At 43.4% G+C, this 17,730-nt stretch overlaps 1 pseudogene across 1 annotated transcript; it reads right to left on the bottom strand.

Annotated features, from left to right (window-relative positions):
* Positions 1-16,444: 16,444 nt before the first annotated feature.
* LOC112605956 lies at positions 16,445-17,331 on the bottom strand (annotated as a pseudogene). Its single transcript, XR_003115573.1, has one exon. The product of XR_003115573.1 is annotated as a cyclin-Q pseudogene (transcript).
* Positions 17,332-17,730: the final 399 nt, after the last annotated feature.

A 17,730-nucleotide genomic window follows, 5' to 3' on the forward strand; every position in this document is an offset into this window, starting at 1 on the left:
GCCTTGGCCTCTCAGACTGCTGGGATTATAGGCAAGAGCCACCATAGCTGGTCTCATGTTTTTTTTTTTTTTTTTTTTTGAGACAGGATGTTACTCTGTCACCCAGACTGGAGTGCAGTGGCATAGTCATAGCTTACTGCAGTCTTGAACTTGGGCTCAGGCAAATCTCCCACCTCGGCCTCCAAGTAGTTGGGACTACGGGCACATGCCACCACGCCCGGGGGATTTTTTTTTTTTTTTTTTTTGTATTTTTAATAGAGATGAGGTTCCTCCGTGTTGCCCACAATGGTCTCAAACTCCTGAGCTCAAGGGATCCACCTGCCTCGGCCTCCCACAGTGCTGGGTCATGATTTTAATTGTTTACATGTTTAAATATTTTAATCCTTCATTCATTCATTCATCCATTCAGCATCTACTATGTGCCAATGAAGTTTTAGGCTCTGTGGACATGGCTGTGAATAAGAGAAGCCTCCACCCTCATTGAGCTAACATTCGAATGATGGTGGAGTGACACAATAAATGTAGAAATAAAGATCAGGTAGTAATATGAGCCATGCAGAGAAGTGTGACAGGCGAAACAACACCCAATGCTTAGGAAGCGCATTTAGACTGAAAGGCCGGGCGAGGCCTCACTGACCTTTAAGCTGAGATATGAATGGCAAGAAACATCCAGCCATATGAAGACCTGGATGTTGAAATTTTAGGCAAGAAAGAGCCATGTCTCTCTTTTTCTTTTTCTTTTTTTCTTTGAGATAGAGTCTTGCTCTGTTGCCCAGGCTGGAGTGCAGTGGCATGATCTCGGCTCACTGCAACCTCTGCCTCCCGGGTTCAAGAGATTCTTCTGCCTCAGCCTCCCGAGTAGCTGGGACTACAGGTGCGTGTGACCACGCCCGGCTAATTTTTGTATTTTTAGTAGGGGCAGGGTTTTATCGTATTGGCCAGGCTGGTCTCGAACTCCTGATCTCAGGTGATCTGCCCGCCTTGGCCTCCCAAAGTGCTGGGATGACAGGCGTGAGCCTCCGCACCCGGCCACCCATGTCTCTTTAAGGAATGGAGAGAGGACAGGGAAATGGAACATGCTGGATGACAGGGAGCAGAATTTAATAGAGGTTCAGCTATTTGTGTAAGAATAATTCCCCACTCCTTTAATTGTATGTACCAAAAATTTAGTACATCATGTTCACTTATTCCACAAAAATGCAATGAGTGTGTCTGCTATGTGCCAAGCACTGTTAAGTGCTGAGTGTATAGTGGTAAGAAAGATGGAGTCCCTGTCCCCAAGAAACCTCAGTCTTGGAAGGGGGCTTGAGAAGGAAGCAGATATTTACAATGAAGGGTGATAGATGGTATGATAAGGAAAAGTGCAGTGGGCTGTAGGAAAAGCATCTACCCTCGTCAAGTGCTGGGCTATCGAGAGAGACTTCCTGGGGTAAGCAAAGCCTAATCTGAGACTTGAGGTACAAGTAATAGTTGGCCAGGCAAAGGATGGAAAGAGAGTATTTTGGTGAGCAATCACCTAAGCCAGGGTCAGGATTAGAATGAGAACAGAACTTATTTTGGGGATTGCATAGTGCAGTGTGAATGGAGCAAAGTAGGTGGGTTTTACAAGATGTGTTAATTGCACTTAATAATGTAATATATGGATTTTTTTTTTTTCTTTTTGAGGCAGAGCCTCACTCAGTCAGCCAGCTGGAGTGCAGTGGCATCATCTTGGCTCACTGCAACATCCACCTCCTGGGTTCAAGTGATTCTGGTGCCTCAGCCTCTTGAGTAGCTGGGACTGCAGGCATGTGCCACCATACCTTGTTAATTTTTGTATTTTTAGTAGAGACAAGGTTTCACCATGTTGGCCAGGCTGGTCTCAAACTCCTGACCTCAAGTGATCTTGGCCTCCCAAAGTCCCAGGATTATAGGCATGAGCCACCGTGCCCAGCCCATGAATCCATTTTTAAATTCCAGAAACAGTGTGACATCACAAGAGATTACAGAGCTTAAAAAGAGGAAAGAAATTTAAAATACTTGTAGTTTTCATAGCAAAACTTTTACTCTGGGGTAACTCTTGTATCCTAGTGACAGTTCTATAGGCTCAAATTTTCTTCATGATAGAAGTCAATGTTCAGAAAGGAGAGTCTTCTTTAGCTTCTTGCTCGATCCTGGCATTTACTTTTGTAATACACCCCAGGTAAATCATGTGTCACTTGTTTTCAGTAACTGATACAAGCACTTTTATAAACAAGTTATCTTGGTAACAAAGGATATAGCACCAGCAGGAAGGAAGGTCAAGAAGAGACGAGGGTAACTGGGGAAACATATAATGCCTGACCACTTTTTTTTTTTTCCTGGGGAGAAGTGTTTTGCCTCAGAAAAGCATCACGTGGGCATCACTTTGTTTCATTTAATGTATGCACTGATGCTAAGATTTCGGAAGTACAGAGTTCTATTGTTTGTATCTGCCTGACACACACAATCATTGGAAAGTGAAAAAGGAAAGGAATCTGTTCACTGCATGTGAAGCAAAAATGCAACATCCTGACCCTGACGGGAAACTCAATTTTCGTGTTGTTCTTGTCAAGCATTTGAGTGCATTGGAATACTCCAAGGGCTGAAGGCACACATTCGGTGTGGTGAATGGAATTAGGTTTAGTGAAACCGATTCATTGTGCAGTCTTGCTAGATTGAAAAACCATGGTATTTAGTCTTCTGTTAATATATGCAATACATTAAGAGAGTAGCTGGCAGATCCTTTTTGAAAATGTCATCTCACAAGGACATGTTTTACAAATTTAAAGATGAATGCTTTGCAATGAATATGCCTTTTCTTATATCATGAAAATTCAGTTGACTCTGAATGATTATCTGAATGGTTTGCAGGAAAAGTTGGAATTAAGGTAGAGTCTTCTGTTGATGAGTGTGAACTTGTGTTTACTAGAAGTAATTATTAGTTTATGTGTGTACAAAAGGACAAGTCTCCTTAGGAGACTGCATATAGAAATATCTGTTTCCTAATAAGAGTTCCAGGCCAGGCGCGGTGGCTCATGCCTGTAATCCCAGCACTATGGGAGGCCGAGACGGGCGGATCATGAGGTCAGGAGATCGAGACCATCCTGGCTAACACGGTGAAACCCCATTTCTACTAAAAATACCAAAACAAATTAGCCAGGTGTGGTGGCAGGCTCCTGTAATCCCAGCTGCTCAGGAGGCTGAGGCAGGAGAATGGCGTGAACCTGGCAATCGGAGCTTGCAGTGAGCCGAGATCATGCCACTGCACTCCAGCCTGGGTGACTGAGCGAGACTCCATCTCAAAAAAAAAAAAAAAAAAAAAAAAGAGTTCCAGAAAAATCCATTGGTTCGTAATTTTCTATGAAGAGTCCAGACAAACATTACCAAGTATTTTGTAGTCTTTATTTTAGTGTGTATTTTAAACTATTATTTATGGAAGATAAAACTGCAGTTTTGTATATATCTCTATATATCTAACTATAACTACATATATCTGACTATATAAAAAGGTGATACGGTACCAATTCAACCTAGAACTTTAGAAAGAAATGATTATAGTAGCATGATGAAAAGAAGAGCCAGAAGTTCTGGGACACAAACGTTTTCTTTTGCACTCTGATTTCAGGGACTTATGTCAGAGCTTCCTTCATTTGTACAAATAACTAACATAGTCAGGTGGTCCATAAAGTCTGGACCCAGGCAAAAATACAGGATGGCATTAGGAACATCTTCAGTCCTTACTAAGAATTATATTATATGATTTGTTTCCTGACTTTATGAACACCCTGTATTAAACAGCTGCTTTGTGAAGGTGCTTTGCAAGGGAAGCACACAGCATGCTGCAGGCCTGCTCCTCCAACCCAAAGGCTGTGCCTTCACCCGCTCCCACCACTCTTCTCCCTGCCCGGGGCAGGTGCATGTGCCCTTTCCAAAGTTTCTGAAGTTGAAATTATCAGGCAAATACATCTTAGAAAGGGAAAATGATAATACAAAGTAGCAGATAATGAAAACGAAGGGACAGTCAACTATAGGGGATCAGAGGCAGGGGGAAGTCATTACAGGCTTGGGGGAGTCAGGAAGGCTTCCTGGAAAAGGTGTGACTTAGATTGAGCATTTTGGGCCAAGGGAAGATGATGAGGATGGGGTGGCCCTTCTGGGCAGAGAAAAATGTACGCTCCTGTTTGATCACCACTGAATGTAATTTGTGAACTTCTCTAAAGGTGCTCCAGGAATCGCAAGTGCTACCCAGCACTTCCTGTGCCTCATTTGTAAAATCAGGGATCGAGTCTAATCTCAGAGGCCCCTTGTAGCTCTGTGGTTAATTGTGATTTATAAGCAGCAAGGCTTCCTGCCTCTGGTTACCTTCAAGAACAAAAACCATTTGACACATTTTTTCTTCAGTCTCATCTTATTGCAAACCTCACATTTCTGATGTGAAGATCTTTGTCATTCTTCCCTTTTCCAGGGCGAATCTTCTTGTCCCTTCCCTGGGCCTTTTCTTTATCTGCTGATTGAGACTAAACTGATCATTTAGCACATGGCAGGAAGCCGTGGGTGCTGAATCATCATTTCTCGCCTAATCTATTCTCATGCAGCTGGCTCCCTTGCAGTCCTTCAGCCTAGATGAAGAGAGAAAAGAGGGTGAGAGAATTCAATTCCCAAGTCAGGCACTCGAAATGAGAAAAGGCTTTCCTGCCTGAGAGGTGTTCAGAGGAATCTGGGATGACAGATTTGAGCCAAAGCTGTGAAAAGAATGAACAACACCATGATAGAGAAATCGGGGTGTTGCAGAGTGGTTGATGGGGTGCTTCTAAATTTCACAACGTGAAAAACACTGAGAGTATAAAGCTATGTCTTAGAAATTTCAGAAGTAGACTCTCACCTCTGTCTAGAACTGCATTACCCCTCCCTAAATAACACGAATTCTGAATTTTCTGAAGAATTAAACCTTTTTTTTTTTGGACAAGGTCTCACTCTGTCACCCAGGCTGGAGTGCAGTGGTGCAATCTTGGCTCACTGCAGCCTCAACCTCCTCAGGTGATCCTCCCACCTTAGCCTCCCAAGTAGCTGGGACTATAGGCAAGTGCCACCATGCCTGGCTAATCTTTGTATTTTTTGTACAGATGAGGTTTTGCCATGGTGCCCAGACTGGAGAATTAAATTTTAAAAGTTGAATCCAAGGGAGTGTGAGTATTAGAATATTAGGGCCTTCTTAAGAAGGCTTGCTTTGGGGTCAGATCTCTGGCCCCAATGTCTTGTTCCCCCATTTTGTGTGTGTGTGTGTGTGTGTGTGCACGTGCGCACACAGGAAGCATGTGCTTGCTCTTCAAACCATTTTCAAGTGAGTGGAACTCTTGTTAGACAGTCAGGATTTGTCATGAGGATGTGGACTAAAACATTTTCCTGTTGTTATTGATACTGATACTGTTGCAATTGGTGCAACCCCACTAATCTAATTTCTTGGTCAATTTTCATTGTGCTAAAAATAGTGAATGCTCAAGGCTGTGAAACATGGAAGATTTGAGATTTAGGTCTATCTCTAAATCCGTCTTACATATTGGAAATCTCTCAGAGAGGGCATACAATGTTATATACAACACACACACACACACACACACACACACACACACACACACACACTCTGATATGCCAACAAGGAGGAGAAGTTAGAGATACAGGGGATTCAGACATCTTATTATACAAAAAATCAAACTTGCCCAAGAGTTTCTTGAAGGATACTTTGGCCTGGACAGTGTAGAATCCTTTGGAAAGGGGGGTAGAAAATGCTCAAGCTACCATTGGAAAAACAACTGCTCTATAAATGGGCAGCCGTAACATTCAATTGGAGATCCCTGGGACACTTATAGAATCATAAATTCAGTAGCAATATTACTTGTAGGAGATTTGGATAAAGTAGTTTAAAATGAACTTAGGAGCCAGGTACGTAGTAGACAGTGGGAGGAGGATGACCAAGGAAGCATCTCGATGCTTACTTACCAGGAGGCCTTGCATCCTCCTATTTCATTTGAACACATATTTTATTGTGGAAACTTTAAAAAAAATTATATTTACTGAGAATAAGTTTTAAAAATACAAAACTTATCTTGATCTTTCTAGCTGTTGCTATGGTTTTGAGTAATACATCATTAAAGCTGTGGCACTCCAGTGATGTATTAAAGTAATATATCATAACAATGCCATGGCTTTGATGATATATTAATGTAATACATCGTTAAGGCGCCATTGGCCTCATGATGTATTACTCAAAACACTACCAATTGGTTAGATCAACACACAGAGACCTGTGTGTTAGGAACAGAAGAATGGCAAATGATTTTGGTCCAAAACACAATTGAACTTCTTAGAGATGTCTCACCCACAAAAGCAGTTCTGTTAAGATTGGATGGGCTTCAAAGGCTTGCTCAAGAATGGCGGGGTTGAATCGCAGTGAAGGGCAACAAAGACATCTGCTCTGACTATATTAGAAACCTGTGCCTGGGGCCAAGTTTTCACGCGGGGGAAGAAGAACATGCCTATGTTTTACCTAGCAACAAACAATGTGGTTTACTTGCATGATTTCATTAAATCCCCACTGAAATACTATAAACAAACTCGATTTTAGAGATCAGGAAGCTGAGGTGCCGAGAAGTAAAGTGAGGTCTCATAGCTGATAAGTAGTGGAGCCAGCACTTGAGTCTGTGTCTGCCTAACTGTAGAGCTGGGTTGGATGGGGTCATTCTAATTTTGTGCCCCCAATTTAGAAAATTATTTTTTCTATCTTTAAAGAAAAACTTGGGAGTGAGCTGGCTTCCTGTCTTCCCTCGTACCCTCCCTCATCCTCCATCCTTTTGTGTATACAATACGCAGAGAAGGTACTTGGAAAAGTAGATCTGGGAAAACATAGGCAATGATAGACAGGTATTTGGCAGTTGTTTTTGTGTTTTTCTCAGGGTCCTACGAAATGCCTGAACTGTGGTTGAGGGAGGAGTGGCCTCTGGTAGGGGAGGCTCTGCTGGTGACCAAAAGCATACCTTTGCCCCAAGCTCCCCTATTGTTCAATAGAAAGGCCTCCTTCCTAGCTTCCTGGCTTCCACTCTTGCTCCCACTACGAATCCATCTTCTACACAGTAGCCAGAATGATTACTTAAAAATGTAAAATGTCATGTCATCATATTTTCCTAGTTCTTTTCAGAAACTTCCCACTGCACTTTGAATAAAATCCAAACTCATTACCCTGGCCTCCGAAGCCTGGACTTTCTTGTGCGGCTTCACTGGTCTTCTTTCTGCTCCTTGAACAGGCTCGTTGCTTTTAAACAAATCAACGGACTTTTGCACTAATCTGTTAAACTGACCAGCTTTGTATGGTGTTTCTTTCTTGTCACTAAGGTGCCACTGAAATGCCACCTTTTCAGAGAGGCTGTCCCAGATCACCTGTTCAGTCTTGACCACATTTCCTGCTGTTCCCGTCTTCTCACTTCCTAATATTTGATAGTTTACTTATCTGTTTATTGTCTTTCTCCTGCAACCACCAGCGGAAAGCTTGGACCCTGCCCCTCTTGTTCCTGGCTGTATCCCCAGGGCCTACCGCAGCCTGCTACATAGGAGGGGCTCAACAAAGATGACTAAAACCAGAGACTCTACGTTTATTGTGTGATTGACCATAATGAAGATAACCAGTGGGTGAGAAGATTCAAATATGAGGTGTTACAGAGCTAAACAAAAATGAGATAGAAAATAATACAAAAGGAGTCTGAAAAAGACATTTGACACATCTGTATAAAATAAGAAATGGGCCCCCTCCACAGGAATTAGAAGAGACTGAGAAGTGAACTAGGATTTAGTGAATGCCAAAGCAGACTTTGCAGGGCTCCTTCCATGCAGGGCCCATTCGGAGCCTCCGGGGGAAGGGTGTGTGTGTGTCACATGGTTGTATGTGATTACAGTGCGAAATTTGGTGAGAAATTTTACCCATACCACTCCACTCTCATACTTCTTCTCACATTGGGTGATATTGGGATAGCTGTGGGTATTTTGTACCCATAACCATCACGGGTATTTTGTATTCGTACTTTTATACTAAGTTTCTTAAACAAGATCCCTGAATTATACTAGTTTCAGGCCCCCCCAATTTAGATCTATTCCTGGTTGAAAGTACGTTATGGAAAGGTTGGAATGGGAAAAAGGAATATGGTTGCTAACATTTTGATCAATCTATATGGTAGAAACTTAATTAATTTTAAGTAACTGTTTCATTTTACAGTGAAAAGGAATTATAGCTTATGACTTATTATAACTATACCTTGCCAGAGAAAAAGCTCAAAGCCTGGAAAATATTAGGAGGTTTCTAGAACTTTCTTCCCCTTTACAACTCACATGTTCTTTGCCTTATTTTCTGGGGGTCTTGTAAAGCAATTGACTTTTTAATCTTGGATAAATTAACTCACATTAAGATGTTATTGATTTAGTGTTTCCTTTCCCAGAGGAATTTGTGGTTAGGGAATACTCGAGGGATGACAATGGAGTACGAGTAATTTAGGGCAACTTGGTACTTAGAGGCAAGAAACATTTAGACAGTCCTCAAATTAAGATAAGTCCTGACTGAACTGGCCCTTAATTACTAAATGAACTAATTAAGGCAATATATGCTGAGTGTCTTCCCTATGCTAACTGTTGGGGATTCAATGGTGACCTAAATCAGAAGCCGCCCTGTTCTCATGGAGTATCCAGTATAAACTACCATCCCCACCCCCTCACCTCCCCAAGACAAAAACCAAAAACTGTGTGACACAGACCTAGGCCGAGCTTGGGAGGCAGAGCCCAGGCAGGACTTTATTGGACAGTGATCTGGGCCAGGCACCTTTGTGCAGGGCACAAACCCAGTAGGGTTGGCTCTGCCTAGAGCCAGCTGTGGGAGACACAAAAATCAGATAATTGCTCATTCAGCCAAAGCTTGGAGCGAAAGGTATAGGGTCCCTACTAGTTTATGACCGAGATCCTTTCCTGGACAAGGGCATCAGCAAAGGGGTCCCTGAGAGGCTGCCCTGGCATGGAGATTTGGGAGATCAGGATGAGAGTCTGAGGAGAGTTCAAGGGGAGGATATGGTTAAGAGGTGATACCTGGGGGGTATACCAGACAGAGGGAATAGCATGTGCAAAGGCCCAGAGGTGGGAGGGAGCATGACAAACTTGGGGGACTTCCAGAAAGCCTGTAGAGCTGGAGGGCACAGAGAGAACACGGAGGCTGGGGGAGAAGGCAGGGCCACAGTGTGCAGTCCTGAGGCCCTACTCGAGACCCTGGGCTTCATCTGAGGAGCAAGGGAATATTTTTTGAAGGAATGGTGACATTCAGCAGACATCAAAAAGATATATCTGGACCGGGCACAGTGGCTCATGTCTGTAATCTCGGCACTTTGGGAGGCCAAGATGGAAGGATTGCTTGAGGCCAGGAGTTCGAGACCAGCCTGGTCAACGTAGCAAGAGCCCATCTCTAAAAAATAAAAAAAAAAATTTAAAAAAGACGTTTCTGGCTTCAGTGTGGACATGTGGGGGCACAGGTTGTGGGGAGACTAGTGGGAGGCTCTTACTGTATCATGGTTTGGGTGAGAACACTGGCTTGGACCAGGGCAGTAATACAGGCAACCCCTTCAGCTTTTTGTGGTTACCTGTCATGGTCATTATGTGTATCCTGGACTCTTTTTGCAAACCAAACAAATCAATAAGATCTCAAATCATGAAGTCTTCAATATTATGTTCTTTTTTTGCTTGAGTTTTAAAGTATTTTTTCATATTTCAGATGTAAGTTCACTCAATCCATCTCACTACAAGAAACTCATTTTTCCCTGGTTGTCTTTTCACGAGCCTCTTTGATCTATACTTACAGCATTCTAGTTTGTCATAGAAACTCTCTTTTTATTATTTACATTAAGTAAATAGTTCTATCTTTAGATGTATTAGTCATATAGTAAAATACAGCAAATTACTCTAAAACTTGATAGTTTAAAATAACAGTGAACATGCATGATATGCAATTCTGTGGGTTAGGAACACAAATGGTTCTGGCTCCAGTTCTTTCAAAGTGATGTTAGTCGGGCACCGTGACTCATGCCTGTAATCCCAGCACTTTGGGAGGCCGAGGCGGGCGGATCACCTGAGGTCAAGAGTTTGAGACCAGCCTGGCCAACATGGCAAAATCCCGTCTCTACTAAAATTACAAAAATGAGCTGGGCGTGGTGGCAGACGCCTGTAATCCCAGCCACTTGGGAGGCTGAGGCAGGAGAATCACTTGAACCCTGGAGGTGGAGGTTATAGTGAGTTGAGATTGTGCCACTGCACTCCAGCCTGGGAGAGAGAGCGAGACTCCATCTCAAAAAAAAAAAAAGTGATGTCAAGTACAGTTGAGGCCACTGACATCCATAGATGTGGAGGGTCAGCTTCCAAGTAGCTTGCTCACATGTTTGGCCATTCAGTGTTGGCTGTTGGGAAGAGGCCTCAGCTTCCTGTCCTGTGGACCCCTTATTTGCATGTCCTCATGACATGGCACCTAGCTCCCCAGAGTGAGTGGCCCAAGAGAGAGTAAGGGAGAAGCTGCAATGTCTTTTCTTTTATGATCTGGCCTTGGAAGTCACACTCCATCATTTGTACGATACCCTATTGGTGATGTAGGCCAGCCCTACTCAATGTGGGAAGAGACTATGGACTACTTGGAGCATGAGTACCAGGAGGCAAGAATCCCTGGGGGCCATCTTGAAGGCCGGCCACCATAAAAAGTGAGACACAAAATAATACATCTTCGTATGCACATGGACAGATATCAAAGACCAATTAGACAGCGTATCTTTCCTAATCTTAGGAATTACATTTCAATTTCTGAATTGTATATAAAGTACTCAATTTAGAAATAAATTAGTACTATAATTAGCACCATTTATAGTACTACAATTAGTATTATAAATTTAATACTATAAAGTACTAAGTTCAGTACCAAAAGGTCATGTTTCATGTGTCATTCACAATTGCTAAAAGATGTAAAGAAACAGCTTGACTTTCCAGTGTAAAACAATGTGAAGTTACAAAATTCTAGTGTGCAAAAATAAACCTATCTGGCTGTAATTAATAATGAATATCAATTACCTATAATTAAACAATATACATAATTAGAATTAATTTTGGCAAATCATAATGGACGAATATTGTTTGTACTTTTTGTGAGACCTATTTAAGACTTTAGAGATTGAGGTAGGGAAAAAAAATTATATGGTCCCTGAAGAGATTAGCATAAACCCATAAAAAATAGAAATAACATACCCACAAACATTTTCCAAATTTTTTTTAAAATTTAAAAGGCACAATACAGTAGCAAAAGAATGATATCTCATGGTTTGTTGCTGAATGGATTGCACAGCCAATAGGTGCCAGTTCAAAAGAGGAAGGGATCCCTGCAGGTAGGAGGGCGATGAGCTCCTATGGAAGCGATGGACTCTGAACTGTGTCTCACAAGGCTGAAGAGAAGTCATCAATCAGTCAATCCAAGAATTTAATTAATCACCTATTATTCTCAAACATCAAGTTAGATGGGTAGAAAATGATTCCTCCCTTCAAGGTGCTTTCAGTTCAGTACTGATGTAAATAAAAAAGAGAAGACTTTCTGGGCAAATGGAGTAGTATGAGCTGCAGTACAGAGGAATGGGGGCTTCATGAGTGATGAGGGAGAATGAGGTAGTGAATTGACAAGGGACTTTGAGATTTTTTTTCTGCAGATGCTGAGGAATCAGTTACATAATATGATCAATATATACTTTTTAAAATAATATATATACACACAGACTCTTTATATACATATGCATACACACACACTCTTTTAAGTGCTCTCACCAGGTGGTGACCTGCTGACCATGATGCTAACATATATTATGTGTTGAGGAGAGTAACATTAATAAATACAGGTCTGCCTGATTCCATGTATTCAGATGAGGGGCTGTTCAGGTAGAGGTGGCGGTGTGCAGGGTGAACCTAAGTAGGGAAGAACTGACAGCAGAGAAGGCAGGTGCAACACTGCATGTGAGGGAAGGAGGAGTGGATTCAAGAAACTATATGCAGAGCAGAACTGAGAAAAGCATACCTTTGAGCTAAATAGCGTTAACAAAATAATTCTCAAATCTTGATCCTGAAAACAGGATCAAGGCTCACTTGCCAGTGGCTTTGCCTTGTAGGCCACCATGGCCAACATTTCATCATTATTCTTGGGTTCGATGTTTTCTCCAGCCATCACTGGGAATACACAACTGGAATCCACTGGGCTGCCACCAAGGCCAGGCTTAGCCTTGTGTAAGTATCATGGAGAGTTATGGACTGAATGTTTATGTCTCCCCTCCAATTTCTTTTTTGAAATATTACCCCCAATGTGATAGTATTAAGATGTGGGGCCTTTGGGAGGTAGTTTAAGTCATGAGGGTGCAGCTTTCATGACTGGGATTAGTACCCTTATAAAAGAAATCCCAGAGAGCTCTCTAGCCGCTTACCACCATATGAGGATACAATGAGAAGATGGCTCTCTGCAACCTGGAAGATGGCCCTCCCAGAACCCTACCATGATGGCACTCTGATCTCAGATTTTCAGCCTCCAGAACTGTGAGAAACAAATTGTTATTCATAAGTCACTCAGTCTGTGGTACTTTGTTACAGCAGCCTGAATGGACTAAGGTGTGGAGCCATAGAAATAGCTGAGTGAAATGTACCAGTGGTATTTTCCTCTTGGGTTTTCCAATTCCCTTTTGTGTCTGCCTTTGATTTTATTGATACCAAAAGATCGAACACTGAAAGGCGAAGCCTACAGCCTTTTTGGTCCCCAGGAGTCCTGCAAGTCTTGACAGCCAGACAGAGTCAAGGCTGCTGTTACATACTGTATTTGCTGTGGGTCATCGCCAATTTGTCCTGCAGCAAAGGGATGAGAGGCGTGTCCAGAACTAACAGATGCCTCTTCACCGTGCACTGAGCACACTACACCTGCTTGTAAGGTGTCTCGTTGTAATTGTCACTTTCTGTTTCAGGTCTTGTTGGATAAATCTGAGTCTGTGGTAAGTGTGGCAAGGAAGTGTGATGTCAACTTAGGGTGGGCCCCAGGTAGAGCCCCCAAATCTCCCAAGATTTATGGACAGTTTGAGAAGACGGCTAGCAGTGAACTTTCACAGTGAGAGAGTGAGCGGGTGCAGGGTGCCCAGAGCCAGCGCTGACCCTGGGCTTGATGAATTAACGTGATGAGCAGTGTGTCACTGAGCTCCTGGCCACTAAGTAGGGCGTGTGGTGGTGACATCTGTGAGGAGAAAAACGGGAACATCTTCCAATGAGGGATAAGGGTTCCTCCTGCCAGTCATGTTTCTGGGATGGTTATGTTTGCAAATGGGTTAGAAATTCACATTTGAGGCTGGGTGTAGTGGCTCACGCCTGTAATTCCAGCACCTCTGGGAGGCCAAGGTGAGTGGATTACTTGAGGCCAGGAGTTCAAGACTAGCCTGACCAATATGGTGAAACCCCATTTCTACTAAAAATACAAAAATTAGCCAGGCGTGGTGGTGGCTGCCTGTAATCCCAGCTACTCAAGAGGCTGAGGTGGGAGGATCACTTGAACCTGGGAGGAGGAGGCTGCAGTGAGCTGAGACTGCACCACTGCACTCCAGCCTGAGTGACAGAGTGAGACTCCGTCTCCAAAAAAGAGAAAAAATTCACATTTGAGTGATAAGTAGTGAATATGTTGTTTCAGATGCAATGGACTGATGTGCACCTTGGTTACTGAATTTCCCTGTGACATACAGCAGTTTCTCGGGTAGTAAGAGACTATTTAGTGGGTGTTGATCACTGAAACAGGATCAGGATTTGTACACCTGGCACTAGAGTTATCTTATGGCTAGAAGAAGATGTTGAACAGCTATTACAACTACGAACCAGGAACTTTCAGAGAACAGGCCATTTTCAATTTTTTCCATTTCTAACATATTTTAAATTGCTGATGTTGTTTAAGAATTTGGTAACAAACTAGAAAGAAATCAAGAAAGAGAGAAATAAAAGAAAAAATAAATGGGGCTGCTCACTTAAAGGTTTCTTCTGTCCTTATAATTCTCACCTTAGTATAGCAATTTATAAATATACAGACATCAAGCATTAGAGTAGTAGGTTTGAGTAAGGCTTTGTGTGTTCTGCGGCAGAGGGCTGAGTTTGGTCCTTCAAGTTTTGCAAGAAGAGTTGAGGCTTAGGAATCTATGCTCTGCATCATCTATTCCAAGTTTTAATATTCCAAAATGTAAGAAAAAATGGGCACAAAAAGTATTCATGTCTTGCATATATTTAAGACATATTTGTGTCTTACGCAGAGACAATGTTAGAATATTGAAAATTAGAATGATTGCCCCATGCCACAAACATTTCAAGGAGTTTCTGCTCTCTGCTCGACCTTGTACTAGGACTGGGTGGGAGCATAAGGAAACCACAAGCAAAATGATGACAAATATTGATGGTAAGTGCTGCTGCTTGGGAGTCCACACTGTTGGGCAAAGGCTTAAAAAGGCACTATGGGCACTGCTAGCTGTAGAAGAAATTACTAAGGTGTTTACATTTATAGAGACTCTTGGATGAAATTAATAGAATAATTCAAACCAGCTCAAGGAAAAACGAGAATTTAACTCATGTAAAGTTTAAGATAACAGAAAAGCAATTCAGAAGGTTTCTTCATGGCTGGATCCAGGTGCTCTGTGTCCACAGGAATCTGTCTCTCATCACATAAGCTCTGCTTTCCTCTGTTTTGCTTTATTTTCAGGAAAATCTCCACCCAGTGGTGGTAACAATGGTCAAAGCATTTCCAGACATTTGTTCTAGTACTCCTGCACTTAGAGGGAAGGGGAGAGCCTTGGTCCAAGAGCACTAGCCGAAGTACTGGAGGATGTTCTTATTGGTCATGTTTGAGCCAATGCCCCTCCTTGAAGCCATTGTGATAGTACTTTGGTGCCCTGGCCAGCCCAAGGTCAAGGCCCACTTTTGGAAGTGGAGGTCAAGGTCCAATTCCCAACCTGAAACATGGACTGAGGCGTGGAAGAAAAGCAGTTGCAGAAAGGAAAATGGATCTTGTTACCAAAAGAAGGGGAAAGGAATACTGGGAAGGGAAAACATAAAAGATGTGCACCAGAAGGGAGGTCTTAGTGTGTTTTCTGTTGCTGTAACAGAATGCCTGAGACTAGGTAATTTATAAAGGAGAGTTTACTGGGCTCATAGTTCTGGAGGCTGTAAAGTCCAAGAGCACAGCATTAGCATACCACATGGCAGAAAGGAAGAAGTCAGAGGCAAAACATAGGGACCACCTCACTGTATAACAACATGCTCTTGAGATAACTAATCCAGTCCTGAAAGAGAGTGAGAGCTCACTTACTCTCATGAGAAATAACGCATTCCATGAAGAGTAGCATTAATTCCTCTTAATGACCTAATCACCTCTTAAAGTCCCTACCTTTCCAACTGCCACACTGGGGACCACATTTCCAGCACATGAACTCTGAGGGACATGCTCAAACCATAGTAGTGCTTGTGTTCACAGAGTCCCATCATCTCCTGTATGCCACACTGGCAGCCAGGGTCCAGACTGGCCTTAGGGCCAACATCCCCCACCAAGGCATCAGGGTGCATGTGGTCATTCTGCAACACTTCCCTGCTACCATTTCTCAAGGCTGTTTCATGTTTTCAGTAGGTCTTTTAAAAATTACAAATGTAAATGATCATGGTAAAAAAATTCAAATAGAAAGTAAAATAATATAAAATCAGAAAGAAAAGATGTCTCCCCCATCCTCTAACTACCAGTCCCAAGTCTTTAACATGACCAAAATGGTATATAGTTCTAGAAAATTTCTTTTTGAAAACAATCATCCATCCATCCATCCATCCATCCATCCATGAATCCTCCTGCTTCAGCCCCCTTAGTAACTGGGATTACAGACACCCACCACCAGACTCCGCTAATTTTTGTATTTTTAGTAGAGACAGGGTTTCACCATGTTGGCTAGGCTGGTCTCAAACTCCTGACCTCAGGTAATCCACCAGCTTCTAGCTCCCAAAGTGCTGGGTTTGCAGGCATGAGCCACCACACCTGGTCCTTTTCTTTTTTTCTTTCTTTTTTTCTTTTTTGACTTGCCTCACCTTGTATTACACAAAATAGATTTCAGTCACCTTGCATATTCATTCTCGCTATAAATCTGGCTTAAAAAAATTGCTAGGGATTCAGTGTCGTCGATGTCATGATTTTCCTTTTATTGGCATCATGCCTCTATTGTATTCAGAGTCCTCTCAAAGAACAAAGGCAGATGTGGCTGCCTTGGGTCAGCTGCACCCAGTGTGCTCCCGGCCTGCCCGCTGGAGGCGCAGCTCCCATTATCATCTGGACCGCGACTGCTACGGATGGTCAAAGCGGCAGCATGTCATCGCCTTCACCAGCCCTTCTCCAGAAGCACAACCAGCCCTCCCAGCTGGTCCTCTGGGGACCAGCCATCATGGCGATGTGGTGGCAGTGTCCCCAGGCCGCTGACCATCCTGGGCTTCTCTTTGGGCAGGCCTGGCCAGGGCCTTAGGGGAATCTCTGTGTCTATAGTATAAATCTGAATGAGATCAGACACAATATTATCAATGATTGGCCTGGTAAGGTCGTCACTAAACACCTGCCACCACGGCTTCTCAGCCTCGACCTCGGCAGGCACCTCGACTCCACAGGCCTGCAGGGCCAGGTAGAGCACCGCCACGGCGATGTGGCGGAGGCACAGCCCCCGGTGGTAGCTGTCCTGCAGCAGGGCCCAGACAGTGACGGCAACGGGGGTCTGCTGCCAGCTGTGGTGGTTCAGCCAATTCCTGAGGGAAACCAGGTAGTGGAGCAGGTACTTGTGTGGATGCTGGAAGACCTGGAAGTGCATACTTCTCAGTATGAGAAGCTCACACTGCACAGTGCTGTCCCGGAGCTCCCAGAAGCGGGAGTCCAATTCCAGGGGCTCACCGCTTGGGTTGAAGTACCTGTTGGACACACTGATGATGTCACGAGTCCGCAGGCGCTGCTCTTCCACTTTGCCGGCCAAGTAAATGGAAGACATGGCAATCAGGTAAGGGTCATAGGCATCCAGATTGGTCTGGCAGAAAAACTTAACGGTAAATGGTGCAAGCAGTGCCAATGGGAGTGGACCGCATCCCTAGCTTGATACCTGCCTCCATGATGAACCTCGCCACGTGGAAGTGCACCCTGGCTTCCGGCGCCGGCTGCCCCTCGGGGCCCTGCGCTGCGCCGCCTCCTCTGCCGTCCTCCCCGCCTTCCATGAGGCCCCGCGGCTGCGGCGGGAGAGGCGGTCAGCTGCGCAGACTGGCCGTTTTCTTCCTTTCTTTTGTTTCCTTTTCTTTCTTTCTTTCTTTCTTTCTTTCTTTCTTTCTTTCTTTCTTTCTTTCTTTCTTTCTTTCTTTCTTTCTTTCTTTCTTTCTTTCTTTCTTTCAACAAGTTGTATCATATTATGCATATTGCTCTCCAACATAAGTTTTCACTTAATAATATTCTTGGCATCTTTCCCTATCAGCACACAAAGTTTAAAAACAAGCAAACAAACAAAAAACAAACAGCTGCATAATATCCCATAAAATGGGCCAGGCACAGTGGCTCACACCTGTAATCCCAGCACTTTGGGAGGCCGAGGTGGGCAGATCACGAGGTCAGAAGATCTAGAC

This window comes from Theropithecus gelada, chromosome 1 (assembly GCF_003255815.1).
Source record: "Theropithecus gelada isolate Dixy chromosome 1, Tgel_1.0, whole genome shotgun sequence".
Lineage (NCBI taxonomy): Eukaryota > Metazoa > Chordata > Mammalia > Primates > Cercopithecidae > Theropithecus > Theropithecus gelada.